Source organism: Oncorhynchus mykiss, chromosome 17 (assembly GCF_057628025.1).
Source record: "Oncorhynchus mykiss isolate SJ-2025 chromosome 17, ASM5762802v1, whole genome shotgun sequence".
Classification (NCBI taxonomy): Eukaryota; Metazoa; Chordata; class Actinopteri; order Salmoniformes; family Salmonidae; genus Oncorhynchus; species Oncorhynchus mykiss.
Genome location: NC_143038.1, coordinates 19,965,106 through 19,982,864, shown reverse-complemented (window position 1 = coordinate 19,982,864; position 17,759 = coordinate 19,965,106). Strand labels below are relative to the sequence as shown.

General features: G+C 41.1%; 1 protein-coding gene across 1 annotated transcript in view; it reads left to right on the top strand.

Moving 5' to 3' along the window:
- Positions 1–17,759, top strand: part of LOC110493897 (protein phosphatase EYA2) — a 73,131-nt gene that overhangs the window by 29,325 nt on the left and 26,047 nt on the right. Inside the window, exon 2 of the mRNA XM_021568477.3 lies at positions 17,437–17,505. The gene's annotated coding sequence lies outside the window, so the exon portion shown is untranslated. The remainder of the gene's footprint in view (positions 1–17,436; positions 17,506–17,759) is intronic.

The following is a 17,759-nucleotide window of genomic DNA, read 5'->3' as shown; positions in this document are numbered from 1 at the left end:
TTCGCTCCATTTAAAGGGATATCAACCAGATTCCTTTTCCTATGGCTTCCACATGTTGTGTACAGTCTTTAGACATAGATTCAGGCTTTTATTTTGAAAAATGAGCAAGAAAGATCACATCGCGTCATTGCATGGCTGGGTGCCAGCAGCATTTTGCATGCACAACAGCTTGGAGGAGACAATTTTTCTCTCTCTCCTATTGAAGAAGGTACAGTCCGGTTGAAATATTATTGATTATATATTGTAAAAACAACCTGAGGATTGATTATAAAAAACGTTTGACATGTTTCTACGAACTTTACGGATACTATTTGGAATTTTCGTCTGCCCGGTCGTGACCGCTCGAGCCTGTGGATTTCTGAACATAACACGCCAACCAAATGGAGGTATTTTGAATATAAAAATAATCTTTATGGAACAAAAGGAACATTTATTGTGTAACTGGGAGTCTTGTCAGTGCAAACATCCGAAGATCATCAAAGGTAAGCGATTCATTTTATTGCTTTTCTGACTTTCGTGACCAATCTACTTGGCTGCTAGCTGTTTGTAATGTTTTGTCTGCTGAGAGAGATAGATGTCCTTACATAAATGCTTGGTATGCTTTCGGCAAAAAGCTTTTTCGAAATCTGACATGCCAGGTGGATTAACAACAAGCTAAGCTGTGTTTTGCTATATTGCACTTGTGATTTCATGAAAATGAAATATTTTTAGTAATTTAATTTGAATTTGGCGCTCTGCAATTCAGCGGATGTTGATGAAAATTATCCCGCTAACGGGATGGGTGCATCAAGAAGTTAATGCAACTGCTGTGCAACTGCTGTTTCAAAAAAGTTTTACGGAAAAAGCAAACCATGCAATAATCTGAATACGGCCCAAACAAGCCAAAAAGATATCCGCCATATTGTGCAGTCAACAGAAGTCAGAAATAACATTATAAATATTAACTTACCTTTGATTATCTTCATCAGAATGCACTCCCAGGAATCCCAGTTCCACAATAAATGTTTGTTTTGTTCGATAATGTCCATCATTTATGTCCAAATAGCACCTTTTGTTAGCGCGTTTGGTAAACAAATCCAAACTCACGAAGCGCGTTCACTAGGAGCAGACAAAAAGTCTAAAAGTTCCGTTACAGTCCGTAGAAACATGTCAAACAAAGTATAGAATCAATCTTTAGGATGTTTTTAAGAGGTTGGGACCCATCCCTTGAAAAGAGCACAACTGGAGGGCAAACTACCTGCCCTCCAGGACAACTACACCACCCGATGTCACAGGAAGTCCATAAAGATCATCAAGGACAACAACCACCCGAGCCACTGCCTGTTCACCCCGCTATCATCCAGAAGGTGAGGTCAGTACAGGTGCATCAAAGCTGGGGCCGAGAGACTGAAAAACAGCTTCTATCTCAAGGCCATCAGACTGTTAACCTGATGAGGATATGGCAGACAAACGCCCCCTTTGGAGAGATTGGGTACCCCTAGTAAACTGGAAAAAAAATCTTTCAAAAATTGTTAATATATGCAAATAAAAATTATTATTGGATAGAAAACACTCTAAAGATTCTAAAACCGTTGGAATTATGTCTGTAAGTATAGCAGAACTCACAGGGCAGGCATTCTTCCAAACTAGTTTCTGTGGCCATGAAAGTTGGAGCAACTTTGACGTCATGCCCCCACCCCTCCCAACCAGCTATGATTCTGGGGACACTTTCTATCTCTTCCGCTAGATGTCCTCTTTCATTAGAGCTTCAAACCGTTCAAATCGCGCGAGAATTGACCCTATGGGAGTGAAATTAGTGCGTGCCACGAGAGAATAGGCTGTGCGTATGGGCGCGAATTGGTCACAGTCATTCCTTTGTTTCCAGCACTGAAGAGAAGGGCAGACGATGGGCGATTGAATTGAAGTTTGTTTTGCACGTCTAAAACATCATAAAGCTTGCTTCTGCACTTAGTTTGACCTGTTTAGTCGACATATAATGTGTAATTTTGAAGTTTTGATGCGCAACTTATCCGGACCAGAGGACGTTTTGGGTGCATTTCAGCTGATGTTATTAGCAGTAGCTAATACAAAGACGCAAGACTTGAAACCAAACGATGTATTGGGTAAGTATGAAGCCTTCTAAGACATTCTGAACGAAGACCATCGAAGGTAAGGGAATATTTATGCTTAAATCTGTGTTTCTGTTGACTCCAACATTACGTGGAAATGTAGCTTGGAACTGAGCGCTGTCTCACAATATGGAATAGTGTGCGATTTCTGTAACGTTAAAAATAAATCTAACACAGCGGTTGCATAAAGAAGCAGTGTATCTTTCTAACTATATGTAGAACATGTATATTTAGTCAAAGTTTATGATGTCTATTTTACGTTATCTTGCCGCGCTACATAGATTTCCTGCGGGCGTTTTTGAGTAATTTCTGAAGGTGAACTCACTGTAAATGGACATTTATGGATATAAATGGCATATTATTGAAAAAAAAAAATATGTACTGTGTAATATGTCATATTACTGTCATCTGATGAAGATTTTCAAAAGGTTAGTGAGCGATTTATTTTTTAATCCTGCGTTTGTTGATTGCATGTTTTGGCTATTGAAATGAGCTGTGTCTGGTGGTGGTTTTACATATATATGTGCTATGTTTTCGCCGTAAAACATTTTAGAAATCTGACTTGCTGGCTAAATGAACAAGATGTTTATCTTTAATTTGAGCTATTGGACTTGTTAATGTGTGGAGGTTAAATATTTTTAAGAATATTTTTGCGTTCCATGCGCCACCGTTCCAGCTGCACGTGGGAGGGTTGATTCCCAATTGGGAACCAGTATCGTAGACAGGTTAAACAGCCACCACTAACATTGAGTGGCTGCTGCCAACACACTGACTCACCTCCAGCCACTTTAATAATGGGAATTGATGGGAAATTATGTAAAATATATCACTAGCCACTTTAAACAATGCTACCTAATATAATGTTTACATACCCTACATTACTCATCTCATATGTATACGTATATACTGTACTCTATATCATCTACTGCATCTTTATGTAATACATGTATCACTAGCCACTTTATCTATGCCACTTTGTTTACATACTCATCTCATATGTATATACTGTACTCAATACCATCTACTGTATCTTGCCTATGCCGCTCTGTACCATCACTCATTCATATATCTTTATGTACATATTCTTTATCCCCTTACACTTGTGTCTATAAGGTAGTAGTTTTGGAATTGTTAGCTAGATTACTTGTTGGTTATTACTGCATTGTCGGAACTAGAAGCACAAGCATTTCGCTACACTCGCATTAACATCTGCTAACCATGTGTATGTGACAAATACAATTTGATTTGATTTGATTTGAAGTGGCATTTACAGAACAAAACCAGGTTAGCAGCCATAAGTGTTTTGCTTCGGTTGTAGAATATAATTATAAAATGTTTTATCCGCATACATTAATTCCTTTCCACAATCCACATTTAAGCACACAGATATGATTTATTTTATATTACAGCTTGTGATTCCATCCTGTATGGTTCATTACCCTACCCTAGCAACAACAACTGTGGGATGCATACACGTACACACCCCACCCACAAATACACATCTATACCTCTTCCCGTGTACCATACACCCACCCGCACGCACGCACGCACGCACGCACGCACGCGCACACACACACACACACACACACACACACACACACACACACACACACACACACAGGTCAGTTGTTCAACAGTTGTCCCATCCCCTAGCCCAGCTAAAGAATAGATTTTATTTGTGAATGCTTTTACCGGTGTGGCTGTTTTGAGAAGTGTACCAACATTTTGCAGGGATGGGAAGATTTGTCTAGTCCTGGCTGATGGAACTCGGACCTCTCCCCTCTCCGCAACACATACACTGGTCCCCATAGAGACACTTCTTCCCCGGCACCTCTGTGCACCTATGTGCAGTCAGACCATTATTATTATACTGTGCCACCAGGGCCACAGTATTCTGCCACCTCTCTGATTGTCCGAGTGCGACCCTCCCCCAATGGGTTGCTGCAGCCAGTGTTGCCAGCACTGCCATGACCTGGGTGGGGGTACTCCACCAGAAATCTCACCGGCTAGGTACGAGGTCATCAAGGTTCTCTTGGCAGCTTTAAGAATTTCCTTGTATATTATGGTCACCCATACGGGGGCTTTGGTTTAGACTGGACCAACCCTGCCATGCAGGCTCAGAGTCGTGAGGGGGTGGTGCTGCTTTAGTGGGTCTCTGACTGGATTAATCTTTCTTTCTTGGCTATGTAGGCTTACTTGCAGTAAGCCTATCAAACGGGTAAAGATGTCTCAGTAGTGGGTGTGGGTGTAATTAAATTTCCCGGCAGCATACCCCTTGTGTGGCCGTAATGCCCCCTTAAAAACGACATGCCTTTTGTGGCCAGTGGCTGTTGTGCCCTTGGAATGAATATAATAATTATTATTCCCCTCGTCGGGCTGTGTGCGCTGAAGCACCACTCACTCACATGGCTCTCTCAGATATCTACATTCTTGAAAACCTGCTCAGGACCTCAAACTGGGGCGAAGGTTCACCTTCGAACAGGACAATGACTCCCCAAATACTGTTGTTCTGAGCTTGTACCCAAGAAGACTCAAGACAGTAATTGCTGCCATAGGTGCTTCAACAGAGTACTTAGTAAAGGGTTTGAATATTTTTTATAAATGTGATATTTAAGTTTCAATTTTTTTATACATTTGCAAACATTTCTAAAAACCTGTTTTTGCTTTGTCATTATGGGGTATTGTGTGTAGATTGATGAGGAAAAAAATATTTTATCAAACTTAGAATACGGCTGTAACGTAACGACACGTGGAAAAGTTTACAAAACATTATGAACACCTGATCTTTCATGAAATAGACTGACCAGGTGAATCCAGGTGAAAGCTGTGATCCCTTATTGATGTCACTTGTTAAATCCACTTCAATCAGTGTAGATGAAAGGGAGGAGACAGGTTAAATAATAATTTTTATGCCTTGAAACAATTGTGACATGGATTGTGTATGTGTGCCATTCAGAGGGTGAATGGGCAGAACTAAAGATTTAAGTACTTTTGAACGGGGTATGGTAGTTGGTGGCAGCTGCACCGGTTTGTGTGTATCAAGAACTGTAACACGGCTGGGTTTTTCGCGCTCAACAGTTTCCTGTGATTATCAAGAATGGTCCACCATCCAAAGGACATCCAGCCAACTTGACACAACTTTGGGAAGCATGGGCCAGCATCCCTGTGGAACGTCTTTGACAACTTGTAGAGTTCATGCCCGATGAATTGAGGCTACATACAGTGCCTTCAGGAAGTATTCAGACCCCTTCACTTTTTCAACATTTGTTACGTTACAGCCATATTCTAAAATAGATTAAATAAATACAAATCCTCAGCAATCTACACACAATGCCCCATAATGACAAAGCGAAAACAGGTTTTTAGAAGAAGAAAAAATAAGCAGAAAAACCTATTTCACGTAACTATGGGTTCAATTCAATTGATTTGGAAAGGTACACACTTGACTATACAAGGGTCCACAGTTTACAGTGCATGTCAGAGCAAAAGCCAAGCCATGAGGTCGAAGGAATTGTCAGTAGAGCTCCGAGACAAGATCTGGGGAAGAGTACAAAAACATTTCTGCAGCATTGAAGGTCACCAAGAACACAGTGTCCTCCATAATTCTTAAATGGAAGAAGTTTGGAACCACCAAGACTCTTCCAAGAGCTTGCCGCCCGGCCGATCTGAGCAATCGGGGGAGAAGTTCAGGGAGGTGACCAAGAACCCGATGATCACTCTGACAGAGCTCCAGAGTTCCTCTGTGGAGATGGGAGAACCTTTCAGAAGGACAACTATCTCAGTGGCACTCCACCAATCAGGACTTTATGGTAGAGGGGCCAGATGGAAGCCACTCCTCAGTAAAAGGCACATGACAGCCCGCTTGGTGTTTGCCAAAATGCACCTAAATACTGTCAGACCATGATAAACTAGATTCTCTGGTCTGATGAAACCAACATTTTACTCTCTGGCCAAGAGCCGCCAGAGCCGCCAGGAGCGGCCAGATCCGCCAGTCAGCCAGGAGCTGCCAGAGCTGCCTGTCACGCCGGCGATGCCGGAATCGCCCTTCACTCCGGAGCTGCCGGAATCGTCCTTCACCCCGGCGCTGCCTGAGTCTCCCGCCTGTCCGGCGCTGCCGGAATCTCCCGTCCACTCGGGACCCATTTCCAGAGTCCCCAGTCCGAGGTCGGCGGCAAGGGTCGCCGTGGTTAGGAGGCCACGGAGGCGGACAATGAGGCGGAGAAAGACTGTGGTGAAGTGGGGTCCACGTTCCGCGCCAGAGCCGCCACCGCGGACAGACGCCCTCCCAGACCCTCCCCTATAGTTCAGGTTTTGCGGCCGGAGTCCGCACCTTTGGGGGGAGTGGTCTGTCACGTTCTGACATTTATTTCCTTTGTTTTGTCGTTATTTAGTATGGTCAGGGCGTGAGTTGGGGTGGGCAGTCTATGTTTGTTTTTCTACAATTTTGGGATTTCTATGTTTCGGCCTAGTATGGTTCTCAATCAGAGGCAGGTGTCGTTAGTTGTCTCTGATTGAGAATCATACTTAGGTAGTCTGGGTTTCACTGTTTGTTTGTGGGTGTTTGTTTCCGTGTCTGTGTTTGTCGCCACACGGTACTGTTTCGCCAAACCGGTCATGCTGGAGGATGTTGCAGGCAGCAGAACGTTCTCCACGGCGTCTCCAGAGTGTCACGTCTGTCCCATGTGCTCAGTGTGAACCTGCTTTCATCTGTGAAGAGCACAGTGTGCCAGTGGCGAATTTGCCAATCTTGGTGTTCTCTGGCAAATGGCAAACGTCCGGCACGGTGTTGGGCTGTAAGCACAACCCCCCACCTGTGGATGTCGGGCCCTCATACCACCCTCATGGAGTCTGTTTCTGACCGTTTATGCAGACACATGCACATTTGTGGCCTGCTGGAGGTTATTTTACAGGGCTCTGGCAGTGCTCCTCCTGCTCCTCCTTGCACAAAGGCGGAGGTAGTGGTCCTGCTGCTGGGTTGTTGTCCTCCTACTGCCTCCTCCACGTCTCCTGATGTACTTGCCTGTCTCCTGGTAGCGCCTCCATGCTCTGGACACTACGTTGACAGACACAGCAAACCTTCTTGCCACAGCTCGCATTGATGTGCCATCCTGGATGAGCTGCACTACCTGAGCCACTTGTGTGGGTTGTTGTTACAGGAATTAAATTGCTCTATGTTTTAATACCCTATTAAAATTAAACAAGACCCTTATTTTATAATAATGGACAGAGCCCAGTCTTAAAGTCAAACAGCAGAGTTTATTCACGAGAGTACTGAACACGATACAGTTTACCACAGGTTATAAACTGAAAATTACGTCATTAGTTTTCGAACTGTCCCGTCTCTTCTCCCACCCTGGTACAAAGACAGTATCTCAAGCCTTCTCACATCGTCTCCCTACCAATTTAATATTATTTATGACCGGGCCAAGGTCTTCTTGTGTAGATAAGCATTCTAGCCAGTCTGAAGATATAGTTCATTCATTTCTACCAAGGAACAGACAGTCATTGTTCTAATTATTGATTATATTTACACACATTATATTCAGTACTAGGATTAAGAAAGAATATTCATACATATACAGTAACATAATAGTATTCTGATTAGTACATATACAGTAACATAATAGTATTCTGATTAGTATATATACAGTAACAATCGTATTCTGATTAGTCAGTCCTGATTGAAATGTATACATAATTAGTCATTATTGATAAAAATTCCCTTAACAGTTGTAGACTCCGTCTCATGCTACCATTAGAGTGAAAGCACCGCCAGCATTCAAAAGTGACTAAAACATCAGCCAGGAAGCATAGGAACTGAGAAGTGGCCTGTGGTCACCACCTGCAGAACCACTCCTTTATTGGGGGTGTCTTGCTAATTGCCTATAATTTCCACCTGTTGTCTATTCCATTTGCACAACAGCATGTGACATTTATTGTCAATCAGTCTTGCTTCCTAAGTGGACAGTTTGATTTCACAGAAGTGTGATTGACTTGGAGTTACATTGTGTTGTTTAAGTGTTCCCTTTATTTTTTTGAGCAGTGTATATACAGTTGAAGTCGGAAGTTTACATACACCTTAGCCAAATACATTTCAACTCTGTTTTTCACAATTCCTGAGATTTAATCATATTAAAAATCCCTGTCTTAGGTCAGTTAGGATCACCACTTAATTTTAAGAATGTGAAATGTCAGAGTAATAGAATAAAATTATTTATTTCAGCTTTTATTTATTTCATAACATTCCCAGTGGGTCAGAAGTTTACATACACTCAATTAGTATTTGGTAGCATTGCCTTAAAAATTGTTTAACTTGGGTCAAACATTTTTGGTAGCCTTCCACTATCTTCCACAATAAGTTGAGTGAATTTTCAGTTCTGCCCACACATTTTCTATAGGATTGAGGTCAGGGCTTTGTGATGGCCACTCCAATACCTTGACTTTGTTGTACTTAAGCTATTTTGCCACAACTTTGGAAGTATGCTTGAGGTCATTGTCCATTTGGAAGACCCATTTGCGACCAAGCTTTAACTTCCTGACTGATGTCTTGAGATTTTGCTTTAATATATCCACATAATTTCCCTCCCTCATGATGCCATCTATTTTGTGAAGTGCACCAGAGCCTCCTGCAGCAAAGCACCCCCACAACATGATGCTGCCACCCCCGTGCTTCATGGTTGGGATGGTGTTCTTCGGCTTGCAAGCATCCCCCTTTTTCCTCCAAATATAACGATGGTCATTAAGGCCAAACAGTTATTTTTTTGTTTTGTCAGACCAGAGGACATTTCTCCAAAAAGTACGATCTTTGTACCAATGTGCAGTTACAAACCGTAGTTTGGCTTTTTTTTATGGCGGTTTTGGAGCAGTGGCTTCTTCCTTGCTGAGCGGCCTTTCATGTCGATATAGGACTCATTTTACTATGGATATAGATACTGTTGCACCTGTTTCTTCCAACATCTTAACAAGGTCCTTTTCTGTTGTTCTGGGATTGATTTGTACTTTTCGCACCAAAGTACGTTCTTCTCTAAGAGACAGGACGCTTCTCCTTCCTGAGCGGTATGACGTCTGCGTGGTCCCGTGGTGTTTACACTTGCGTGCTATTGTTTGAACGTGGTACCTTCAGGCATTTGGAAATTGCTTCCAAGGGTAATTTTCTGGAATTTTACAAGCTGTTTAAAGGCAAAGACAATTTAGTGTATGTAAACTTCTGACCCACTGGAATTGTAATTCAGTGAATTTAAAGTGAAATAATCTGTCTGTAAACAATTGTTGGAAAAAAGACTTGTGTCATGCACAAAGTAGATGTCCAAACCGACTTGCCAAAACTATAGTTTGTTAGCCAGACATTTGTGGAGTGGTTGAAAAACCAGTTTTAATGACTCCAACCTAAGTGTATGTAAACTTCTGACTTCAACTGTATGCAAAAACAAATTATTTCAAAACATTCCCAGACTTGAACTGTATAGCATATTTTTGTTTATATCTTCATCAGATGTTGTATTATATCATTGAATTTTCTCATTTTTAAAGACAATCCTAGACATGGATAGTGAAGGGTGTTACTTTATTCATTCATTTTATGGGAACGTTCTATTAATTAAAACAGTAGTTTTGGTGTCCAGGAACATTTGGTAATATACAGTTTATCGACTACGAGAGCTACTATTGACCATACATCACCCTGGCTCCCTGACACATTTACGGTCTGACCGTGTTTATGTTTTCCTTTCGGTCATTAACACAGGCACATAAGTGGTTTTCTAGAGTCCTTTGCCCTCTCCACAGTAGGAATACTATGATTTACTATGAAAACAGCCTGTACTGCAATGACTCACGACGCCGTGTTTGGAGAAGCTGGGAGGTCGGCTGCGTCAGCAGGAGTTGCCAAAACATATGTTTCATCATTATGTGCAATGTATTTTTTGGACTAATGTGCTAATGTGAAAAGCTTTAGCCTCTGTAGATATAAAGTAGACCCTACACAGACTTTTTTTGTCAAGTCTGCTGTTTAATATTGTGCGTCATAACCTATGTAACTCCAATCCTCTTTCAAATGTTCTAGTTATAAGAATTGTTATTCTCTTTCTACGTGATGAGATGTCTTAATTGAGCTTTTTTCCATTCTCTCTCTCTCTCGTGCGCGTGACCTCTATCTCTCTTTCCCTCCCTCCTCTTTCTCTCATCCCCTGGGGCCCTATCTCGTTCTGCTGTGCGGTTGCTAATGTCCCTCTTGTCCCTATCTGTCTTGCCTCTCCTCTGTCTCTGTCAGTCTTATGTCGGTGATGAGGCCACAGTGAGCAGAAGTGTTCTGCATGGCCAGATTGAGGTGCCCTAAAGGCACTTATAAACCGGGTGGTTTGAGCCCTGAATGCTGATTGACTGATAGGCATGGTATATCAGGCCGTATACCACAGGTATGACAAAACATGTATTTGTACTGTTCTAATTACATTGGTAATCAGTTAATAATTGCAATAAGGCACCTCACAGGTTTGGGCTGAGGGCTGTGTTGAGACGTTGTGTCATGTCCGCGCTGCGTCGTGCCTAAGAACAGCCCTTAGCTGTGGCATATTGGCTGTATACCACACCTCCTTGGGCCTTATTGCTTAAATAGACCACTGTCAACATCAGGGGAGTGGAAAGAGCTGTTGCTTTTTGTCCTCAACCATGACGAACCCCCTTACTCGCTCTTACTTTCAACCTTTCTTTCACTCTCAACCTTACTCTCTCCTACTCTCTTCCTATATATATACATCTCACTCTCTCTTACTCTTCATTTTTGTTGTTCTTTCTCTCTCTCACCGTCAGTTATTCTCAGTTAATATCTTAACTTAATTGCCACACACAGGTTGAACAGTTGTAAGTGCTATGTACCAACACGGATATGTCTACATTGAAATTCCACTTTATCCACCATTGTAATTGCTTTGTAAATAAAACAGTTTTCAATCCACTTATTGAAAAGTGGGTCTTGAAACTTACGGGAAAAAGTGACAATTGTTATATTTTATTTACAGTTACATAATATGTCAAATCAAGGCAGGAAAACTAATGACTGAAAACACATTGGAGGTAGTACTCTGTCGGGAGGATAGCGCTACATCACATTTTTAAGTTAGGTCATTCAATCTTCTTGAGCTGCAAGATGAGAGCATGTTCAAGTTGTTACGCAGTGAGGTTCTGGCTACAGTCCAAACACTTAAAAGACACACCCTATCCCCTCAGCCCTCAAATTAAGTGGACACTTTTGATGATGTATCATGACGTCTGATGAGTATACACTTGCAGGACAAGGGGCAAGGGAGGAAGGAATGATTTTTTAAATGGGCCGGAAATGCAGCACTTACTCATCCCCACCGGTAGCTTGATATGCGCTATAGTTAATTATGATTGCATGTCTACTTATATTAACTACATAATTATTAATATATGCCTACTGTATAATAGATAGCAAATGAATTAGCTAACTAATGTTAGCCTGCCTACCTGGATCTTCTGAAAAAGAAACATGTTTAATTCATACAATTTCCAAAAGAAAACCAAACAAAACCATATTTACGGGACGTGTTTGTGCCGTCATGTGCATTAGTAGCACAATTTCTAACTTATTTGTATTCGTTCTTTCTTACACTTGCATGTTGACTTCTCCATTGATGTTGTTTTTAAGTTTTGGCTGACTTTTCTTAGCGGGAATACAATCGTCGCGAATTGAATTGTGGGTAGTTTCAGGCCACGGATTGAACATAATTGTACACTCGCAAACTCAACTAAAAACGGGGGCTGAGGGGCTTACGTTGCAAACTTCCCTTGCTTGGCTATTCATTTGGACGGCCCTTCAAGATGGTGACGGGGATTACCCCAAGGTCATAAGGTGAGGGTAAGTGAACCGCAGCCTCTATTTCTTTCAGACAGTAATTACATGAATCCAAACCCCTTTTCACTATGTTTGTTTATTTATTTTTTCTTACCAAGGAAACCTGGACACAGGTATTAATACCATTTAAATGTATATGTTTTTTGCATTGGATATATTTACCTTCTCATAAGTAGACATAATTGCAAATGATTAAATCCTTCCAATAGAAAAAAAACAAAAAACTATTTAGTTACGAATTTAACTTTAAATAAATGAGTTGACTCTTCACATGGGATAATTTCACGGAACAACAAAAGAAATGGAATATTGAATGATCCCCAATGATCCATCACAACTCCCAAAAACATTTTCAACATCTGTAAAATGATAGTCTAGAAACTAAAACTTTGGTTGTCTTCCTCTCAGGCTTCCATGTCTTCTCCCTGGACATCCTCAATGTCCACCTCTTGAACATCAGACTCTGAGGCCTCATCTTCACTGTCACTTTCCAACCATGTTGAGGATGACTCGTTGTCAGGCTCAAAAAGCCTCAAATTTGCCAAACAAGGACCAGTTGCACTCTGAGGCGGCTGATGTTGGTGGGATTTGGAGGATGACGGAGGCAACCGGGGAAAGAACTTCAGAGCCACAAAGTCCCTTCCACCAGGTGGCTGATGAGATATGTTGGCACGACTGCCGTATAGCATCTCATCCCAAAGCCCTTGCTTAGAAGTGTACTTCGCCAGACTGCTAAAAACCTTGCCCTCATTCAGGCCAAGGTGGCGAGGCACAGTAGTGCACCAGACAGGATGCTCTTGCCAGCATACTTGGGGTCCAACATGTGCTTCATGCTTCCAGCTTTTTTATATATTTCAGAACTGCAGTTTCCTCTACTTGGAGTAACAGTGAAGTGGGCAGGGCAGTACGGATTTCTTCTCGAACACCTGTAAGCAGAGTCCGGACATCAGACAGGATGGCATTGTCTCACTCAATCCGTGCAATGGCTACTGCTATAGGTTTCAGGAGTTTCAGGCTGCTTACCACTCTCTCCCAAAATACATCACCAGGAGGATCCTCTTGATGGGGCTGTCCATATCGGCAGACTGTGATATGGCCATTTCTTGGAGAGACTCCTTCCCCTCCAGGAGACTGTCAAACATGATGACAACACCACCCCAACGGGTGTTGCTGGGAATTCTTCTCACTTTGCTTGGTGAGGTAGATTGGTGCTGTAACTTGATAAACCTTCACATACCTAACCATTTCCTTGGCTCTCTTGTAGAGTGTACCCATTGTTTTCAGTGCCATGATATCCTTGAGGAGCAGATTCAATGCATGAGCAGCACAGGCAATGGGTGTGATGTGAGGGTAGGACTCCTCCACTTTAGACCAAGCAGCCTTCATGTTCGTAGCATTGTCTGTCACCAGTGAAAATACCTTCTGTGGCCCAAGGTCATTGATGTCTTCCTTCAGCTCATCTGCAATGTAGAGACTGGTGTGTCTGTTGTCCCTTGTGTCTGTGCTCTTGTAGAATACTGGTTGAGGGGTAGAGATGATGTAGTTAATTATTCCTTGCCCACGAACATTCGACCACCCATCAGAGATGATTGCAATACAGTCTGCTTTCTCTATGATTTGCATGACCTTCACTTGAACTCTGTTGAACTCTGCATCCAGCAAATGAGTAGATAAAGCATGTCTGATTGGAGGGGTGTTTGCTGGGCAAAGAACAGTCAGAAATCTCTTCCAATACACATTGCCTGTGAGCATCAGAGGTGAACCAGTTGCATACACAGCTTGAGCAAGACATTCATCAGAATTTCTTTGACTACGTTCCTCTATTGAGTAAACAAGTAGAGGGCCTTTTGTCAGATGTTGCTTGTTGTGAGCGTTGAGGGAACTTGATGCACATGGCCAGATGATTCTGCATCTTTGTTGCATTCTTCACATGTGATTTGACACAGTATTTGCAAATGTACACAGCTCTTCCTTCTACATTAGCTACAGTGAAATGTCTTCACACATCAGATAGTGCCCATGGCATTTTCCTGTAAAGATTAGAAACAATTTGTAAAAACAAAAATCAAATACAATTGTGTAAAAAATAAAATAAAAGTACAGATAAATAGTTAAGCAGTTAGATAAACAACTCCTTTGTAAGATAAATGTTTTAAAATGAAACATGTATGGAAACAGGTGAATAAACACTCCTCAGTTAGCAGGCTCAAACCAGCTAAAACCTACATGGTAGCAAAAACTATCTAGCAGAAATTAACAAGTTAGAAATTATTTAAACACACTTTGCTGTAGGCTACTATTTACTAGTTAACAAAAAATAATGTATGTCATAAAATATATTCACTCAACCCAGTATTGTAATCAAAACTTACCAGAAAGCATGTAGTCCTTGGCTCAGACAGTGTAGTAGTGTGGGCTCAACAGCGTCTCATTAGTGTGCAAGATCTTGAGAATCAGCTATACATGTGATGGTAGAGTGCACTGCACATGTGATGGAAGAATGCACTGTGCATGCAGAGGGTTGCAATTCCATTGAATTGGGAATAGTTTAACCAAAATATGCCACAAGACCTAGAATTGCCTTATGTGTAACTTTTTTGATGAATTTAAGCAAAATTCCCCTAATTCCCGGGCTTAACGTCCCATGGAAGATTTCCCAAAAATTCTGGAAATTTACCCAGAAAGTTGCCAACCCTTTGCAGCCCTAAGCGCTGGTTGGTATTCAGACTTACCTTATGCAGGCCTGTGATGTGCTCTGCAGGTATGGTTCCCTTGCGCACACTGAATACATTTAATTCAACCGCTGAAACCCTCCCAGTTGCTGGCCATCAGATTTTCTCGTGGAATTTAATTTGCTAGGGCTTTCAGTAAATGTGTCTAAAGCCATCCCTTCAAATACGGTGTCCCTTTAATACTGTATATAGTATCAAAAGAATGGGTTGAGAATATTAGGGCTCAATGAAAGAAATCCATATATGCATATTCGTCTCCGTTACAGCAGCAATTGGTAGACTTAAAAATACTCTGATCTTGGAGATTATTTAGGTTTCGAAAATATTTATGAATAATACATTTTAAAAAAACAGGTTTGGAGAGTCTTTATGCACAAAATATATTCATGAAACAAAAATACAGTGATTTGATTCATCCTGAATGTTACCATATTCAATTGTTCAATCCGTGAGAAAAGTGTACCATAGGGGATGAACAATAGTCCTATAAATCTACCCTAATAATCCTCACTAATCATGGAATGGAATGACAACGGTCCAGTCGTCTTCAACCATGCGCTAGGCTCCAGGTTTAAACGGCTATGTGTGATCTGCATTCCATAATAATTCAAAGAGGCTACATACATGTACTGTATGTCTCAAATTATTGATAGAGGAAAGAAAGGTAAAAGGAATTGAATGATGCAAAATGTACAGGCTAGAAATGGAAGAAAATGAACACTAAAATGACAGTTATGAATGTATGTGAGTATTACTGACGGTGGCTACCAATAATGGATACTATTTAACATGATACAAATTGTAAAAATAAATCAATAAGAAAAGTGAAGCACTGTACTGGAAAAAGGGCCAAAATACATGTTGATATGATTTTCAGTTTGCTTCCATATGACTGGTTTCACATTTGTATCCAGCGATCACAAGGAAAAATAATCTATAACTATTTCTATTTGTATTTACAAATCTGCTTCTCCAAACGGATTACTCATTTGTCTAGCTCTTATTAGTTTTTAAATTACAGTGCATGGAGAATGGTGTTATTTCTATCAGAAAAAAAGGTGTTTTTCCACTTGGGACCTACAGGTACTCGACCTTATTCATTGTTTCCTCGCGTGTAAAGGTTGTGGAATTATGAGGGAATTAAGTCAAGGTCAGAACATGTGTATCTGAAGACATACCTCTGTCACACCTCCATTTATGTGATCTCCAACCCAAATGTATAGCTGGCTGGTCCATGCTTAAGTTCAAGGTCAGAATACCTGTAGAAGGACAGAGAAAGAAGGGGTTAGGGAGATAACAGTAGGGACAGGACGACTCCAGGAATAGCTTGTTGGCTTCAACTCCGTCCCTCCCTCCCTCACTCTCACTCTCACACACACACACTCCCATCCTTATCTATTGTAGTCCATTTTACTGCTTGTGTATTGTTATTTGTTTATTAAATATATTAGGATAGCTATATATTAAGGTAAAGGTGTTATTATGCTAAACTGAATTGGGATATATTACCAGGCAAAAGTTTGGGCACACCTACTCATTCCAGGGTTTTTCTTTATTTCCTACATTGTAGAATAATAGTGAAGACATCAAAACTATGGAATAACACATATGAAATCATGCAGTAACCAAAAAAAGTGTTAAACAAATCTAAATATATGTTCGATTTTAGATTCTTCAAAGTAGCCACCCTTTACCCCGATGACAGCTTTGCACACTCTTGGCATTCTCTCAACCAGCTTCATGATGTAGTCTCCTGGAATACATTTCAATTAACAGGTGTGACTTGTTAAAAGTTAATTTGTGGAATTTCTTTCCTTCTTAATGCGTTGAGCCAATTAGTTATGTTGTGACAAGGTAGGGGGGTATAGAGAAATTCAGCCTATTTGGTAAAATACCAAGTCCATATTATGGCAAGAACACCTCAAATAAGCAAAGAGAAAGACATGAAGGTCAGTTCATCCAGAAAATGTCAAGAACTTTGAAAGTTTCTTCAAGTGCAGTTGCAAAAACCATCAAGCGCTATGATGAAACTGGCTCTCATGAGGACCGCCCACAGGAACGTAACTTTTGACTGTTACTGTATATTGGTACTTAGTGTATATTAGCATTTCACACTTCTGTACAACATAAATGTGACAGTATGCCTGAGTTTACGTGTGCTTCTAGGTCATTCTAAGTAAGTGCTTTTCATGCAACTCTGCTCTGTCCGATTATGCAGTTAACTTGACCTAGTTTACCTCTCCGCAGTCATTGTGATGTGGCACCTCTGTACAGGTGCCACGGTGTTGAGACAGAGAGAGAAGCAAAGAAGTGGGGAATTCTTCTGTGCTTTTCCAGGAAACTATGTAATCCGTCAAGCTCTTACTAACAAACAGCCATTTTGACTGACGAGGAAGAAGAAACGGGTGTAATTTGACTGTTGTCTGTCAGTGGCATATCTTATGGTGCATTCTTATACTGTATCAACCTCGTCAGCTCTCTCCGACTTGTAGCATGCCTGTCTGTCAGCCTGTCTGTCAGTCTCTTTTTCCCTGTCAAAAACTCCATTCTTTCCTAAACCTAAATCACTCTGTGAACTCTCCAAGTACGATAATTATCCCCCTGCTCTTTTGGCCCAAATTTGAGTTCTGTTCCAACTTTTGAGTAAGTCAGTGCCCGAGGCATGTTGCTTTGTGTCAGTCAGCCGCATACTTCTAATGCTTATTCACTATTGTTTCCACAGGAAAGCTGACGGCGAGGACCTTGAGTGACACCCTTGCCAGGGAAGAAAACCCTCTCTTTACTGAGTCAAGTAAGTAGACATTTGCAAAATATACAGTGCCTTCAGAAAGTATTCATACCCCTTGACTTATTCCACATTTTGTTGCGTTACAGCCAGAATTCAACATGGATAAAAAAAATTAAAATCTCACCCATCTACACACTATACCCCATAATGACATGTTTTTAAAAGAATTTGCACATTTATTGAAAATGAAATACAGAAATATCTCAAAAGTACAATCAACTGGACAGAGTTTTAGGACATTTTAAAATAATAATGTG